General features: G+C 40.3%; 1 protein-coding gene across 4 annotated transcripts in view; it reads left to right on the top strand.

Moving 5' to 3' along the window:
* Positions 1 to 13,749, top strand: part of MAPK9 (mitogen-activated protein kinase 9) — a 61,672-nt gene that overhangs the window by 15,468 nt on the left and 32,455 nt on the right. The window lies entirely within an intron of this gene.

The following is a 13,749-nucleotide window of genomic DNA, read 5'->3' as shown; positions in this document are numbered from 1 at the left end:
GCTACAAACCAGATTGCTCCCTCAAGGTGAAGTCCATTGCTGAGGTCAGGCTGTAGGGTGGGAGGAGGGATGATCTGATTTAATGGTTTGGTTTGAGAATTCTGGATTGAAGAGGAAGGGGAGGAATACAAATCAGAGGTACACAATTTCTCATTTTCTTCTGAAAACTGTCTGCAAATTAAAGAAGCAGCCCCTAAAACTACATCTTGTAAAATATGTATGGAAACTTGCCAAAAATCAGCATTAATAATCCAGTGCTTTCAGTACAAAGAATATGCTCCCCTAACTGTTGTACTTCCAGTTTGCTAGCTGGAAAGTTGTAGCTTCCAGGAAGTAGGGTTTTTTTGCTTTTTAAAAAAGGGTTTTTTGGTTAATCATAAGGTTAATTTTAAAAAGACTTATTAGTCTGTCAAAATCCAGTTGAGCTCTGAATCATTGGTGGGGGGATCCCCATTACTCAGTTCATCATTTTAACTACAGGAGATTTGGAGTTAGTTATTTCCTTAACAATATGAGAATAGGAGCAATGAGAGTTGCCCAGGTTTTACTAAGAACCAGTGTTAATACTGTTCCATTTTTCCTTTTGGTTGATATTAATATGTGCATAAGAACATAAGAATGGCCGTACTGGGTCAGACCAAAGGTCCATCTAGCCCAGTATCCTGTCTACCGACAGTGGCCAATGCCAGGTGCCCCAGAGGGAGTGAACCTAACAGGTAACGATCAAGTGATCTCTCTCCTACCATCCATCTCCACTCTCTGACAAACAGAGGCTAGGGACACCATTCCTTACCCATCCTGGCTAATAGCCATTAATGGACTTAACCTCCATGAATTTATCCAGTTCTCTTTTAAACGCTGTTACAGTCCTAGCCTTCACAACCTCCTCAGGTAAGGAGTTCCACAAGTTGACTCTGCGCTGCGTGAAGAAGAACTTCCTTTTATTTGTTTTAAACCTGCTGCCTATTAATTTCATTTGGTGACCCCTAGTTCTTGTATTATGGGAATAAGTAACTTTTCCTTATCTACTTTCTCCACATAACTCATAATTTTATATACCTCTATCATATCCCCCCTTAGTCGTCTCCTTTTCCAAGCTGAAAAGTCCTAGCCTCTTTAATCTCTCCTCATATGGGACCCTCTCCAAACCTCTAATCATTTTAGTTGCCCTTCTCTGAACCTTTTCTAGTGCTAGTATATCTTTTTTGAGATGAGGAGACCACATCTGTACACAGTATTCAAGATGTGGGCATACCATCGATTTATATAAGGGCAATAATATATTCTCCGTCTTATTCTCTATCCCCTTTTTAATGATTCCTAACATCCTGTTTGCTTTTTTGACCGCGTCTGCACACTGCGTGGACATCTTCAGAGAACTATCCACGATGACTCCAAGATCTTTTTCCTGATTTGTTGTAGCTAAATTAGCCCCCATCATATTGTATGTATAGTTGGGGTTATTTTTTCCAATGTGCATTACTTTACATTTATCCACATTAAATTTCATTTGCCATTTTGTTGCCCAATCACTTAGTTTTGTGAGATCTTTTTGAAGTTCATCACAGTCTGTTTTGGTCTTAACTATCTTGAGCAGTTTAGTATCATCTGCAAACTTTGCCACCTTACTTTTTACCCCTTTCTCCAGATCATTTATGAATAAGTTGAATAGGATTGGTCCTAAGACTGACCCTTGGGGAACACCACTAGTTACCCCACTCCATTCTGAGAATTTACCATTAATTCCTACCCTTTGTTCCCTGTCTTTTAACCAGTTCTCAATCCATGAAAGGACCTTCCCTTTTATCCCATGACAACTTAATTTACGTAAGAGCCTTTGGAGAGGGACCTTGTCAAAGGCTTTCTGGAAATCTAAGTACACCATGTCCACTGGATCCCCCTGGTCCACATGTTTGTTGACCCCTTCAAAGAACTCTGATAAATTAGTAAGACACGATTTCCCTTTAGAGAAACCATGTTGACTTTTGCCCAACAGTTTATGTTCTTCTACGTGTCTGACAATTTTATTCTTTACTATTGTTTCGACTAATTTGCCCGGTACCGACGTTAGACTTAGAGGTCTGTAATTGCCGGGATCACCTCTAGAGCCCTTTTTCAATATTGGTGTTACATTAGCTATCTTCCAGTCGTTGGGTACAAAAGCCGATTTAAAGAACAGGTTACAAACCCTAGTTAATAGTTCCGCAATTTCACATTTGAATTCTTTCAGAACTCTTGGGTGAATGCCATCTGTTCCCAGTGACTTGTTAATGTTAAGTTTATCAATTAATTCCAAAACCTCCTCTCGTGACACTTCAGTCTGTGACAGTTCCTCAGATTTGTCACCTACAAAAGCTGGCTCAGGTTTGGGAATCTCCCTAACATCCTCAGCCGTGAAGACTGAAGCAAAGAATTGGTTTAGTTTCCGCGCAATGACTTTATCATCTTTAAGCACTCCTTTTCTATCTCTATCATCGAGGGGCCCCACTGGTTGTTCAGCAGGCTTCCTGCTTCTGATGTACTTAAAAAACATTTTGTTATTACCTTTTGAGTTTTTGGCTAGCCGTTCTTCCTCTTTGGCTTTTCTTATTACATTTTTACACTTAATTTGGCAGTCTTTATGCGCCTTTCTATTTACCTTACTAGGATTTGACTTCCACTTTTTAAAGGAAGTCTTTTTATCTCTTACTGCTTCTTTTACATGGTGGTTAAGCCACGGTGGCTCTTTTTTAGTTTTTTTACCGTGTTTCTTAATTTGGGGTATGCATTTAAGTTGGGCCTCTATTATGGTGTCTTTAAAAAGTGCCCATGCAGCTTGCAGGGATTTCACTTTAGTCACTGTACCTTTTAATTTCTGTTTAACTAACCCCCTCATTTTTGCATAGTTCCCCTTTTTGAAATTAAATGCCACAGTGTTGGGCTGTTGAGATGTTCTTCCCATGACAGGGATTTTAAATGTTATTATATTATGGTCACTATTTCCAAGTGGTCCTGTTATTATTACCTCTTGGACCAGCTCCTGCGCTCCACTCAGGACTAAATCTAGAGTTGCCTCTCCTCTTGTGGGTTCCCGTACCAGCTGCTCCAAGAAGCAGTCATTTAAAGCATCGAGAAATTTTGTCTCTGCATTTCGTCCTGAGGTGACATGTTCCCAGTCAATATGGGGATAATTGAAATCCCCCACTATTATTGAGTTCTTAATTTTGATAGCCTTTCTAATTTCCCTTAGCATTTCATCATCACTATCACTGTCCTGGTCAGGTGGTCGATAATAGATCCCTAATGTTATATTCTTATTAGAGCATGAAATTACTATCCATAGAGATTCTATGGAACATGTGGATTCACTTAAGATTTTTACTTCATTTGATTCTACATTTTCTTTCACATATAGTGCCACTCCCCCTCCCCTGCACGACCTGTTCAAACCTTCCTTTGAAGCTCACAGCTTCCAACTGCCAGCCACAGCACACGGTCCTTCAAACAACCAACCAACCAACCAGACAGACAAACACATGGCACAGAAGTAACAAATTTGTTCTAATCTCTAATGTTGGTGTTTGGTGGTAGAGGGAGTCTTTTTTTTTTTTTTTAACCTCAAATACAAAATAAAGATTTTTTGGAAGGAGCCCAAAGAACTTGGTTCCTTCAGAGAGTGTTTTAACTCTCCTCCCTTCCTGTTTAAGGGGACTAATCACATATCACCCTTTTATATTGTAGACAAAGTATAAAACTCAGGGTTTTCCACCAAGATTCTGTTTCTTTCTTAGTTTGTGACTATTAATGTATTTGAGCTTTTATGGTAAGTCTAAATCTACCAAAGTTTTACACACCTCTTTCAACACACTTTTTTTCCCCTTCATATTCTTCCCTTTCCTCTCCAAATGGCTCTTTCCTATCGGGGGCGGGGGGTTTGATGTAAATCATGATTTACATCAAATTGATGTAAATCACTAGTCAGGAAGACTCGATTTAATCCTGGATTTCTACATAAAAGTGCATTCTTGTTGGTTGTTTTAACCTTGATACATATTCTTCACAACTCAGTTAGATATAGGTTTCATTTTTAGAAGGTACACACTATATATTTTTTAAAGTGATTTATTTTGAAAATTTTTCAGATTAGTTTTACATCTATATCAGAAAATGAATGATTGTTCGGTTATTTCATTTATCAAAGGTAATTGAAGCAGATATTATGAAGTCATTGGGAGGTGAACTATCTCCAATTCAACAGGTTAATCGTAAATATTTGGAGGATTTTCTTGCCATGCTGTATTAGGAGGAGAACATCACCAGACAGACATTTAAATTGTTTTATTTAACTAAAACAACAACGTGACGTATTCTGGATTTTTTTTCTTCAACGGCAAACATAATATTTTAACAAAACAAGCATATGAATTTTTGAATTTAGTTAAGCATTCAAGTTTTTTAAAATCAGGATTGTTTTTGTTAATTGTTTTTAACTAAAATAGTTAAATGATTTAAAAAAAAAAAAAAAACAACCCAAAAGTTAAATTGACTGTCAGCCAGGTCAACTTGAAAAATTTAAAATAACTCAGTCGTCTTCACCTTCGTTTTCCTGTTTGTTCATAATCTGGAAAAGAAAAACAAGCTTTCCTGCTTTTTCGGGTCCCAAACGATTTCTCAATTTGGAATGAATTAGTCCAAAGGAAGAAAATATTCTTTCTACACCGGCAGAAGAAGCTACTGCTGTTAAAAGTGATTATCACTTCAACAGTCTCTGAATCAAAGTGCTTAAGTGACTTCCACCAGTTCACTGGTGTGACTTTCTTTAAAAAAATCATCAGCAAAGATATATTTCTTGAATGGTTCACCCTTAGCTCTGAAGTTTTATTATAGTTGGCATTATGGAGGGATGATTGCTGGATGTCCATGTCATAGCCAACTCCTCTTCTTCAGCAGTTAAGGTTTGACCCTGGGTACTGAGTATTGAGAATATTTGCAAGAAAATCAGCTGGAGATAGTGCTTGTCCCATTTGTTTTATTTAATGCTTGTAATTTAACTCTCTCATTGTATATTTATCTTTTTATGCTCTCACTCAGTTCCTTCCAAATTTCAACGGCGTCAGCAATAAAACAGCTATTTTCCTGCATTTTGTTCAAGGCTACAGAAATAGGCTTCACGGTACTCAGCATGTGATCAACATTTCTCGTAAGCCCAATGTTGAGAACTTTGGCTGTGACAGTACCATCTATTTTTTTTCCACAGTTTTGTTCACAAACAGTCATCAGATTAGGCCAGTTCTTGATATAGTGCTCAAAACAGTCCACTAATGAGTTCCATCGCATGTCTTGTGGGAGAGTTAGCTTGGTTCCTCCCACTTCTTTCAGAGCAGCTTCTGCAAAGTGGTTATGGAAGTATTTTGCAATTACAGCAACATTAGCCTTTATTTCTGGAAGACTGAAGTCTTTGGCTAAGAGGTGCATCAAATGAGCACTGCAACCATATGTTATTAGCTTGGGATTCTTTTCGCTCTCTTCTAAATTTCTTTTAATCTTGGATACATTGTCTGTGACCAAGTTGCATACTAAACACTTGAATTCCCCCCCCCCCCCCATTTTACAGCTTGTAGAGGAGTGGACCCACCCCTGCGGCGCCTCCCGGAAGTCACCAGCAGGAATTAGCTCGTTCCAGCTCCGGAGCGCCCTCTGCAGGCTGGTGATCCACCTGTCCTCTGGCCCCCTTGTCCCTCCTGGACCCAGTGCCCTTGTCCCTGGGGTGCTGCTCCCTAGCAGTAACCCCTCAGTCTTAGGGTCTCCCCTCCCTGGGGAACCCCCACCCACTATTCCTACCTTGCCTCAGTATAAGGCTACTGCCAGTCATCGTCTAGCCCCACGCCCTGGGGCAGACTGCAGTATCAGCCTACTCATCACTGGCAAGGTTGGTTTGGACCTGCTGCCTTTGCCTACCCCTGGGCTGCCCTCTGCAACCCCCAGTACCTTTTAGCCCAATGCTAGGCCGCAGCCTGGGGCTTTCCAGGCTGGAGCTCCCCAGCTCCTCTGCCTTTCCCCAGCCCTGCTCCACTCATGTACCCAGTTTCTAGCTTCCTGCAGCCAGGCCCTTCTCTCTCTGAGCGCAGAGAGAGACTGTGTCCTTGCTCCTGGCTCCCAGCCTTTATAGGGCCAGCTGGGCCCTGATTAGGGCATGGCCCAGCTGCGGCTGTTTCCTCCCAATCAGCCCAGGCATCTTGCCCTTCCACAGCCCTCCTCTAGGGCTGTTTTAAACCCCTCAGGGCAGGAGCGGGTAACCACCCCGCTACATAGCTTTTACTCCTACTTCCTGTAAGTATTCTGCTGTGTGCACATTTCCTGATGTATCGATTGTTTCTGTAAGGAAGACATTCCCTTCTTCTGTTGTCATACAAGCATATACAACAGGATCATTGTGGACATTGCGCCACCCATTAAGACTCAGGTTAACAATTTCACCCTCTAGACCTTTTGCATACTGCTCAATTTCTCTTTCATACACTTTATCCAGCAATTTGCCTGCGACGTCTGCTCTGTTGGGTGGACTGTATCCTGGTCTCAATGACTGAGCCATGTTAATGAAGTGTCGGTTCTCAGTCATACGAAAAGGAGAGTTTGTTGCGTAAACAAACCAGGCAATTTTTTCATCAATTACCTCCTTTTGTAATCTGCTGGTTCTTATCACAAACTTATCTATGGTTGTTTCTGGATGATGGAGATTTTTTTTCTTTCTTTTTGCTACAGGTGATATACTGTGGCTATGTGACACATACATGATGTGACTGAAACACTATCATTGGCAGATAACTCTGAAACTATAGAAAATGATGGTGATCTTGATGGTGGATAGTCTTCAGAATCCTGTATGTTGAGGATGGATTCTCCTAACAAAATAAGTCAATGCAGTTATTTAATTATTATCATACTGCTCATTTAGTATTACTCATTGCATTCACTGACACTCAGTACTTCTTTAAAGATGAAATTGTAAAAGGAAGATCTGCCCATTTCAGCTATTTATTTTTTATCACAACTGCATCTAAAATGATAGTACCATAGAGTAACAACTATATTTTTTGCTCAAACATGAGACTTCAAGAATAGTCCAGAAGGAAGACAGGCAGCCCTTAAGAAAGAGGTATGAAATAAAAAAGTTTACCAACCTGAAGATCCTGCATGTTCAGACATGTTCCTTTCAACATCTTCAACGCAGCTTCCTCCTAAGAAGGAACACTTCTCATGATGTTGTTTCATTCGGGCAACCAGGCCTTACATTTCTTTGTTGTGTTGTTTGCATTTTGCACGCATGGCTGTCTTACCCACAGATAGAGGAACTTCATTAAAATATTCCCAAACTGGGTCTCTTATGGCCTGCTGCCATTATAGGTTTTCCTTTTTAGTGAGAGAATTGGATGGTAGATCTCAAATCAATTAAGACTACACTCCGAAAGACCTCAAGACTTCTGGAATATGCTGCTCAAACAGTTTCACTTTTGTTTCTACTGTATATCCCTCCCTTCTCACATTTATCTCCAGACTTCTTCTTGTCCATATCTATTCCGCCCCCAACAATCTTCTATTCATTGAACTTTTTGAAACTTTGCACTTTCAGAGGGAGGTAAGGGATTGACCCTGTGTACACAAATTTGCAGAGGGACAGTAGGGTTGAGGTCTGTTATTTCTCACCTCCATATATTAATTATTTATTTAAAAACATTTTTGCTGTTAACAAGCATGTTACCTCTGGAGACACAAATCCACAGTTTGAGAACTGCAAAACTAAGCATCTCTGATGGTATCTTCTAGATTGAGCACTGAGTCCCATTGGGTAGATAGAAAGATTAACTTAAATAATCTATACACAAGCCTGTGGAACCCCATAAGATTGGGTCCCTAATCCATGAACCTGTTGGAACTCATTTACAAAACTTTCCTTAAACATTACATGAATATATTGTCTCATACTATAGAATTAGAATGTATAATCCCTATTCCATGATGAGATATGAGCTATAATGTATCTTAATTAAAACTATCTTTAGATAGGTTTTTTCCTCAAAAAGCATTTTATCAAAAAAATCTAATTTAAATAAAAAATCTGATTTTCTTTTTTAATTTATTTTTTTTTTAAATTGATTTTTATCCACCCTGTTTCCTATAGACTTTGATTTCTTTCCTGGCTCTCTTCTGTCTTCAAGCTCCCACCTCCCCCATGGACTCCCTAATTTTCCCTGTTTAGCTTCTTCCCTATTCCAAAAATATTCCTATATCAGGCTCCTTCAAGCAGACAAGCCATGATCTTGAGGATCCTGCTGTTTTTTCATTTCTGAGATGTAGGCTGTGCCAATGTCTGTACTAGAGGAAACATTTCAAAATGACACATTGAATGTTTTTAAACAGTATTACAGAAAGAGATGGCATAGATATCTTAAGATTTAAACATATAGGTTCCTAAGATTAAACTGACTATGGGAGCCAAGTGATTTATTCTTGAAGAGATGCTTTACTGAGAGTAATCGCAAGGCATGTAATGCAATAACTTACTGTATATAGTTTCTTTCTTTCCAGTACCCTTCACAGACTAGTTGAGAGCAAAGGCACAGTGCCTAATTAATGGTGAAGATGAAAAGTCTATATTTGTAAAAGACAGATAGTTGACAAGAACTATTCTTGCCCAGTAATAATCAGAGCAACACAATAACAAATAGCACTTGACCTAAGGGTTTGTGTTGCTGCTTGTAAACTTTTTTGGAAAGGAGAGAAAAGAGTCAAAGTGGTGAAATTGGCAGTGTACAAATCAATTATAGCCCACTGTAGTTCAAATAGATATACTCTGTCTACTAAAAAAGAAATAACGTGGTTACCACAGCAATGAGCATTGTATAAATGCCTAGACAGAGAGATAGGTAAGAGTAGGAGCAGGGAGGAAGTTAAATCCTTGGCTCTTTCAGATGTGTATGTATTTTATATAAGGGCAGAAACTGGTATTTTGAATTTCTTGTGTACAGGGATGTAAATTAATAAACGTCAGGGTACATTTTGTTCAATCTGCCAAATGTCACTTCTTAAAATTATTGTATTTCCTGATGCAACTCTGATCATAATTATTAGTGATGTATTGTCTGTCACATGGTATTGTAAGTGCATTCTTAGTCTGCATTATGGTTTACTGTTCAAGCAGAATGCTATAGAAAACCACTATTGCTAGTGGTGAATGCCCTAAATGATCTTTCATCTGAATTAGAATTGTGAAGAATTCACACAGGTGGATGTTTTTAATCTCAAACATCTGTAAGAGAATCACTGTGTGATATAGGATGTTGGAAGAGTATCTCGTTCAGATGAAAGGAAACTTATTTAATAGACTTCCCATTATTAGCCCAGGTGATAAGGAAAATTAAGCAGATTTTGGCAAAATAAACTAACTTCTATAAAATGTTGTACCTGTAGCAGTTTTCATCTAGATGTCTGTCTTTTCCTTCCAATGACTCCTTCTAAAACTAGGTGTTTGAATTTAGAATGATAGGGAAATAAAAAGACTTCTTGCTCAGTGGTCTGAAAGGTTATATGATGCTTCTCACCATAAACAAATAATGAATTATAGAGCATTTGAAAATGAGTACTTGATTATGGTATAGGCCTTTTGGCTTTTTTTAAAAGTGTCCTTTTGTAATACTACTAAGTATTAGAGTTCTTGGTTTCCCTTACCATATTGCAGTTTCAAACTTGCTTTCATACTGGTTAAACAATCATAAAACCTTTTAATTCATTTCTTTCTGTTTGTAGCAGCCGACCAGGTTTCTTTCCTTAGGTTGTATGTACAGCATACACAACTTAATTTGAAATATGTTGTCAAGGCCCCTCCTGTAGATCAGCGAACATGGAATGGGTGAAAGTTGTGGCTACTGACTTGCTTGTATCCCTACTGAGAGAGTTTGTCAGATTTTCACCTGATCTCTGACTTCTGGAATAAAAATGAGGACTTTATTCCCCTTAAAATCATGCATGTATGCATTGCTGTTGGGGTAGTATATCTACTTGTGACTGAACTTGATACTCCTGGGAGAATTCGGTGCCAAAAAACTAAAAATCTGCAAAATTCTGTATATTTTGTCAAAATAACACACTAGAATCATGCTAGTTTCAATTATTTTGGTAGTTTATTTAAAAATAGCAGCTATATCTGTAACAATACAGACAACAAAAATTTCCACCCGGAGTAGAGTTAAAGAAACCCCTACAGTAACCCAGTTCCTGTTTGTCTGCCCTACCCACACCCCTTGCCCCCTGGAGCCTAGCTGTGGGGCGGCCCCCAGACCAGACACCTGCATCCCCTCCCCCTCAGAGCCCAGGAATCCAGAGGGAGAAACTGTCTGTTGTTGGGTCCTGGGCTTGTACGGAGTTTCCTGTACACCGCCTCTTTTCTGCAAGGTGGGCCGGGAACCACAGCTGTCCGGAACTCTCCAGTTCCCCCTCCCCCCTCGGCAGTTTCTTCTATTTGCAAGCTGGGAAGCTGCGCTCCGCTGGGTCCAGTGGCCTCTAGCAGTGGCCAGCAGCTCTGCAGTGCAAAGAAAAAGGAAATTCTGTGCAGATCATTAATTCTGTGCAAATTCTGCATTGCACAGTGGTGCAGAATTCCCCCAAGAGTAATTTGAGAATCATCAACCACTGTTTCATCCAAGCACACTTGTTTATTAAGTATCAGAGGGGTAGCCATGTTAATCTGTATCCACAGAAACAATGAGAAGTCCAGTGGCACCTTAAAGACTAACAGATTTATTTGGGCATAAGGTTTCGTGGATAAAAAACCCACTTCTTCAGATAAATGGAGTGAAAATTACAGATACAGGCATAACTATACTGGCACATGAAGAGAAGAGAGTTACCTTACAAGTGGAGAACCAGTGTTGACAAGGCCAATTCAGTCAGGGTGGATGTGGTCCACTCCCAGTAACGCAAAACCTACTGACCACTATACTTACCTACATGCCTCCAGCTTCCATCCAGGATACATCACACGATCCACTATCTACAGCCAAGCCCTTAGATACAACTGCATTTGCTCTAATCCCTCAGACAGAGACAAATACCTACAAGATCTTTATCAAGCATTCTTAAAACTACAATACCCACCTGGGGAAGTGAGGAAACAGATTGACAGAGCGAGACAGGTCCTAGAAGTCACCTACTACAGGACTGGCCCAACAAGGAAAATAACACCACCACTGGCCATCCTGTACAGCCCCCACCTAAAACCTCTCTAGCACATCATCAACGATCTACAGCTTATCCTGGAAAACGATCCCTCACTCTCACAGACCTTGGGAGGCAGGCCAGTCCTCGCTTACAGACAGCCCCCCAAACCTGAAGCAAATACACCTCTACCCCGATATAACACGACCCGATATAACGTGAATTCGGATATAACGCGGTAAAGCAGCGGGGAGCCCCGGGCCCTTTAAAGCACCATCCGAGCCCCGCTGCTTTACCGTGTTATATCCAAATTCGTGTGGAGCCCCGGGCCGGAGCCTTTGGCCCTTTAAATCACTGCCCGAGCCTGGCTGCCGGAAATTTAAAGGGCCCGGTGCTCCGCGTAAGTCATGTGCCCCAGCCCCCTAATCATTTTCGTTGCCCTCTGCTGGACTCCCTCCAATTTGTCCATATACCTTCTGTAGTTGGGGGGCCAAAACTGGACGCAGTACTCCAGGTGTGGCCTCACCAGTGGATTCTGCTGCCGGAGGCGATTTAAAGGGCCTGGGGCTCCCCGCAGCGGCTGGAGCACCGGGCCCTTTAAATCACCGCCGGGGAAGCCGATCCAGTCCAGCACGGCCGGTATGCTGTACTGGATCATACCCAATATAACGTGGTCTCATCTATAAGGTGGTGAGACTTTTTTGGCTCCCGAGGACCGCGTTATATCGGGGTAGAGGTGTACTGAACAGCAACTACACACCACATCACAGAAACACTAACCCAGGAACCAATCCCTGTAACAGACCCCGTTGCCTACTCTGTCCCCATATCTACTCTAGCGACATCATCATAGGACCCAACTACATCAGCCATACCATCAGGGGTTCATTCACCTGCACGTCTAATAATGTGATATATGCCATCATGTGCCAGCAATGCCCCTCTGCCATGGACATTGGCCAAACCGGACAGTCTCTATGTAAAAGAATAAATGGACACAAATCAGACCTCAGGAATGGTAACATACAAAAGCCAGTAGGAGAACACTTCAAGCTCCCTGGACATTCAATTTTAAAGTAGCCATCCTTTAACAAAAAAAAGTAAAAAACAGACTTCAAAGAGAAACCACAGAGCTACAATTCATTTTCAAACTTAGCACCATTAATTTGGGCTTGAATAGGAACTGGGAGTGGCTGGCTCACTTCAAAAGCAATTTTCCCTCTCTTGGTATTGACACCTCCTCATCAGTTATTGGGAGTGGACCACATCCACCCTGACTGAATTGGCCTTGTCAACACTGGTTCTCCACTTGTAAGGTAACTCCCTTCTTTTCATGTGCCAGTATATTTATGCCTGTATCTGTAATTTTCACTTTATGCATCTGAAGAAGTGGATTTTTTACCCACGAAAGCTTATGCCCAAATAAATCTGTTTAGTCTTTAAAGTGCCACTGGACTCCTACTTGTTTACTAAGAGAATTTGATATTTTGTACTGATTCACAGAGTTAATGTGTATAGCACTTTCTACATACTAATACAGTGTTATCTTGATTGGGTAAATATTGAAAAATGTCCACTTATTCATGCTGGCTGGGCGAAAAATACTATTTTAAAAACATCTGTTCAGTTGCCTTCCTCCCCTTATGTATTCTATTTTACATATTCAAGCTTTGGCTCAGTGAACAATTGAAAATTACCTGATAATGGTGACTTCTTTAAACAAAGCAGTTATGTAAAATAGGTAACTGCTAATAGACTCTAAGTTTAGGTTAGAAATGTGTGTTAATTAGAATCTGGGCACATAATCATGTCACCTCTACTCTTGAACAGTACTGCTTTCCCTGTAGGAGAAGCAGTGATTTAATGTTGACAGCGTATGTTCTATTTTATTTCAGTATTGAAGCTACCAAAGGGAAGACTATTGTACAGGAGTACAGTGATATTCTGGTGTTCTTCAGTCTACTGCTATGTGTGTCCTAAAGAGGAAGAAGTAAAGAGAAGCTGCTCACAAATAGCTTTAAAAATATTTGAAAAATATGTGGCAGAGCAGAACATCCATTGGCACTAACTGAGCAGCCAAAATAGAGCTTGGATCATATATGCTCAGAATTAGATACTTGTGGCTATTGAAAACAAATTTGAAACTCCCCTGCAAAACTTGCTCATATAAATGGAGGCAGAAGGTCACTAAGAAAAAATAAAGCTCTTGAGATCAAAGCAAATCTAGTTGCCTATCTTTTAACTGGAAACCTTTCTTCCTAAAATCGGTGAATCCTGTTATTCAGTCTGTGGGTTGGAGTGCCCTTCTCCCAATGAATCATAAAACTAGAGAATACTGAAGGACTCAATTAGTAACATTAATTAACTTATTTGTCATATTTTGCAAGCTTCAAATATGTCTTAAACTGCATACCTATAAGGTTCTCAGTGTCCAGAGCCCTGGTGTTAGCTGGGGAAGTGATGCACTAAGGTATTTGGATTTAAAGTGAAGACTTTAGTAGTGCATAGTTAATATTTGGAACAGAAGTGCATCTACCCTAAAAGTAGTGCCAGCAGCAC

This window comes from Terrapene carolina, unplaced genomic scaffold, assembly GCF_002925995.2.
Source record: "Terrapene carolina triunguis isolate 2854851 unplaced genomic scaffold, T_m_triunguis-2.0 Scaffold629, whole genome shotgun sequence".
In the NCBI taxonomy this organism is placed as follows: domain Eukaryota; kingdom Metazoa; phylum Chordata; order Testudines; family Emydidae; genus Terrapene; species Terrapene triunguis.
This window is presented reverse-complemented; position numbering and strand designations above follow the sequence as displayed.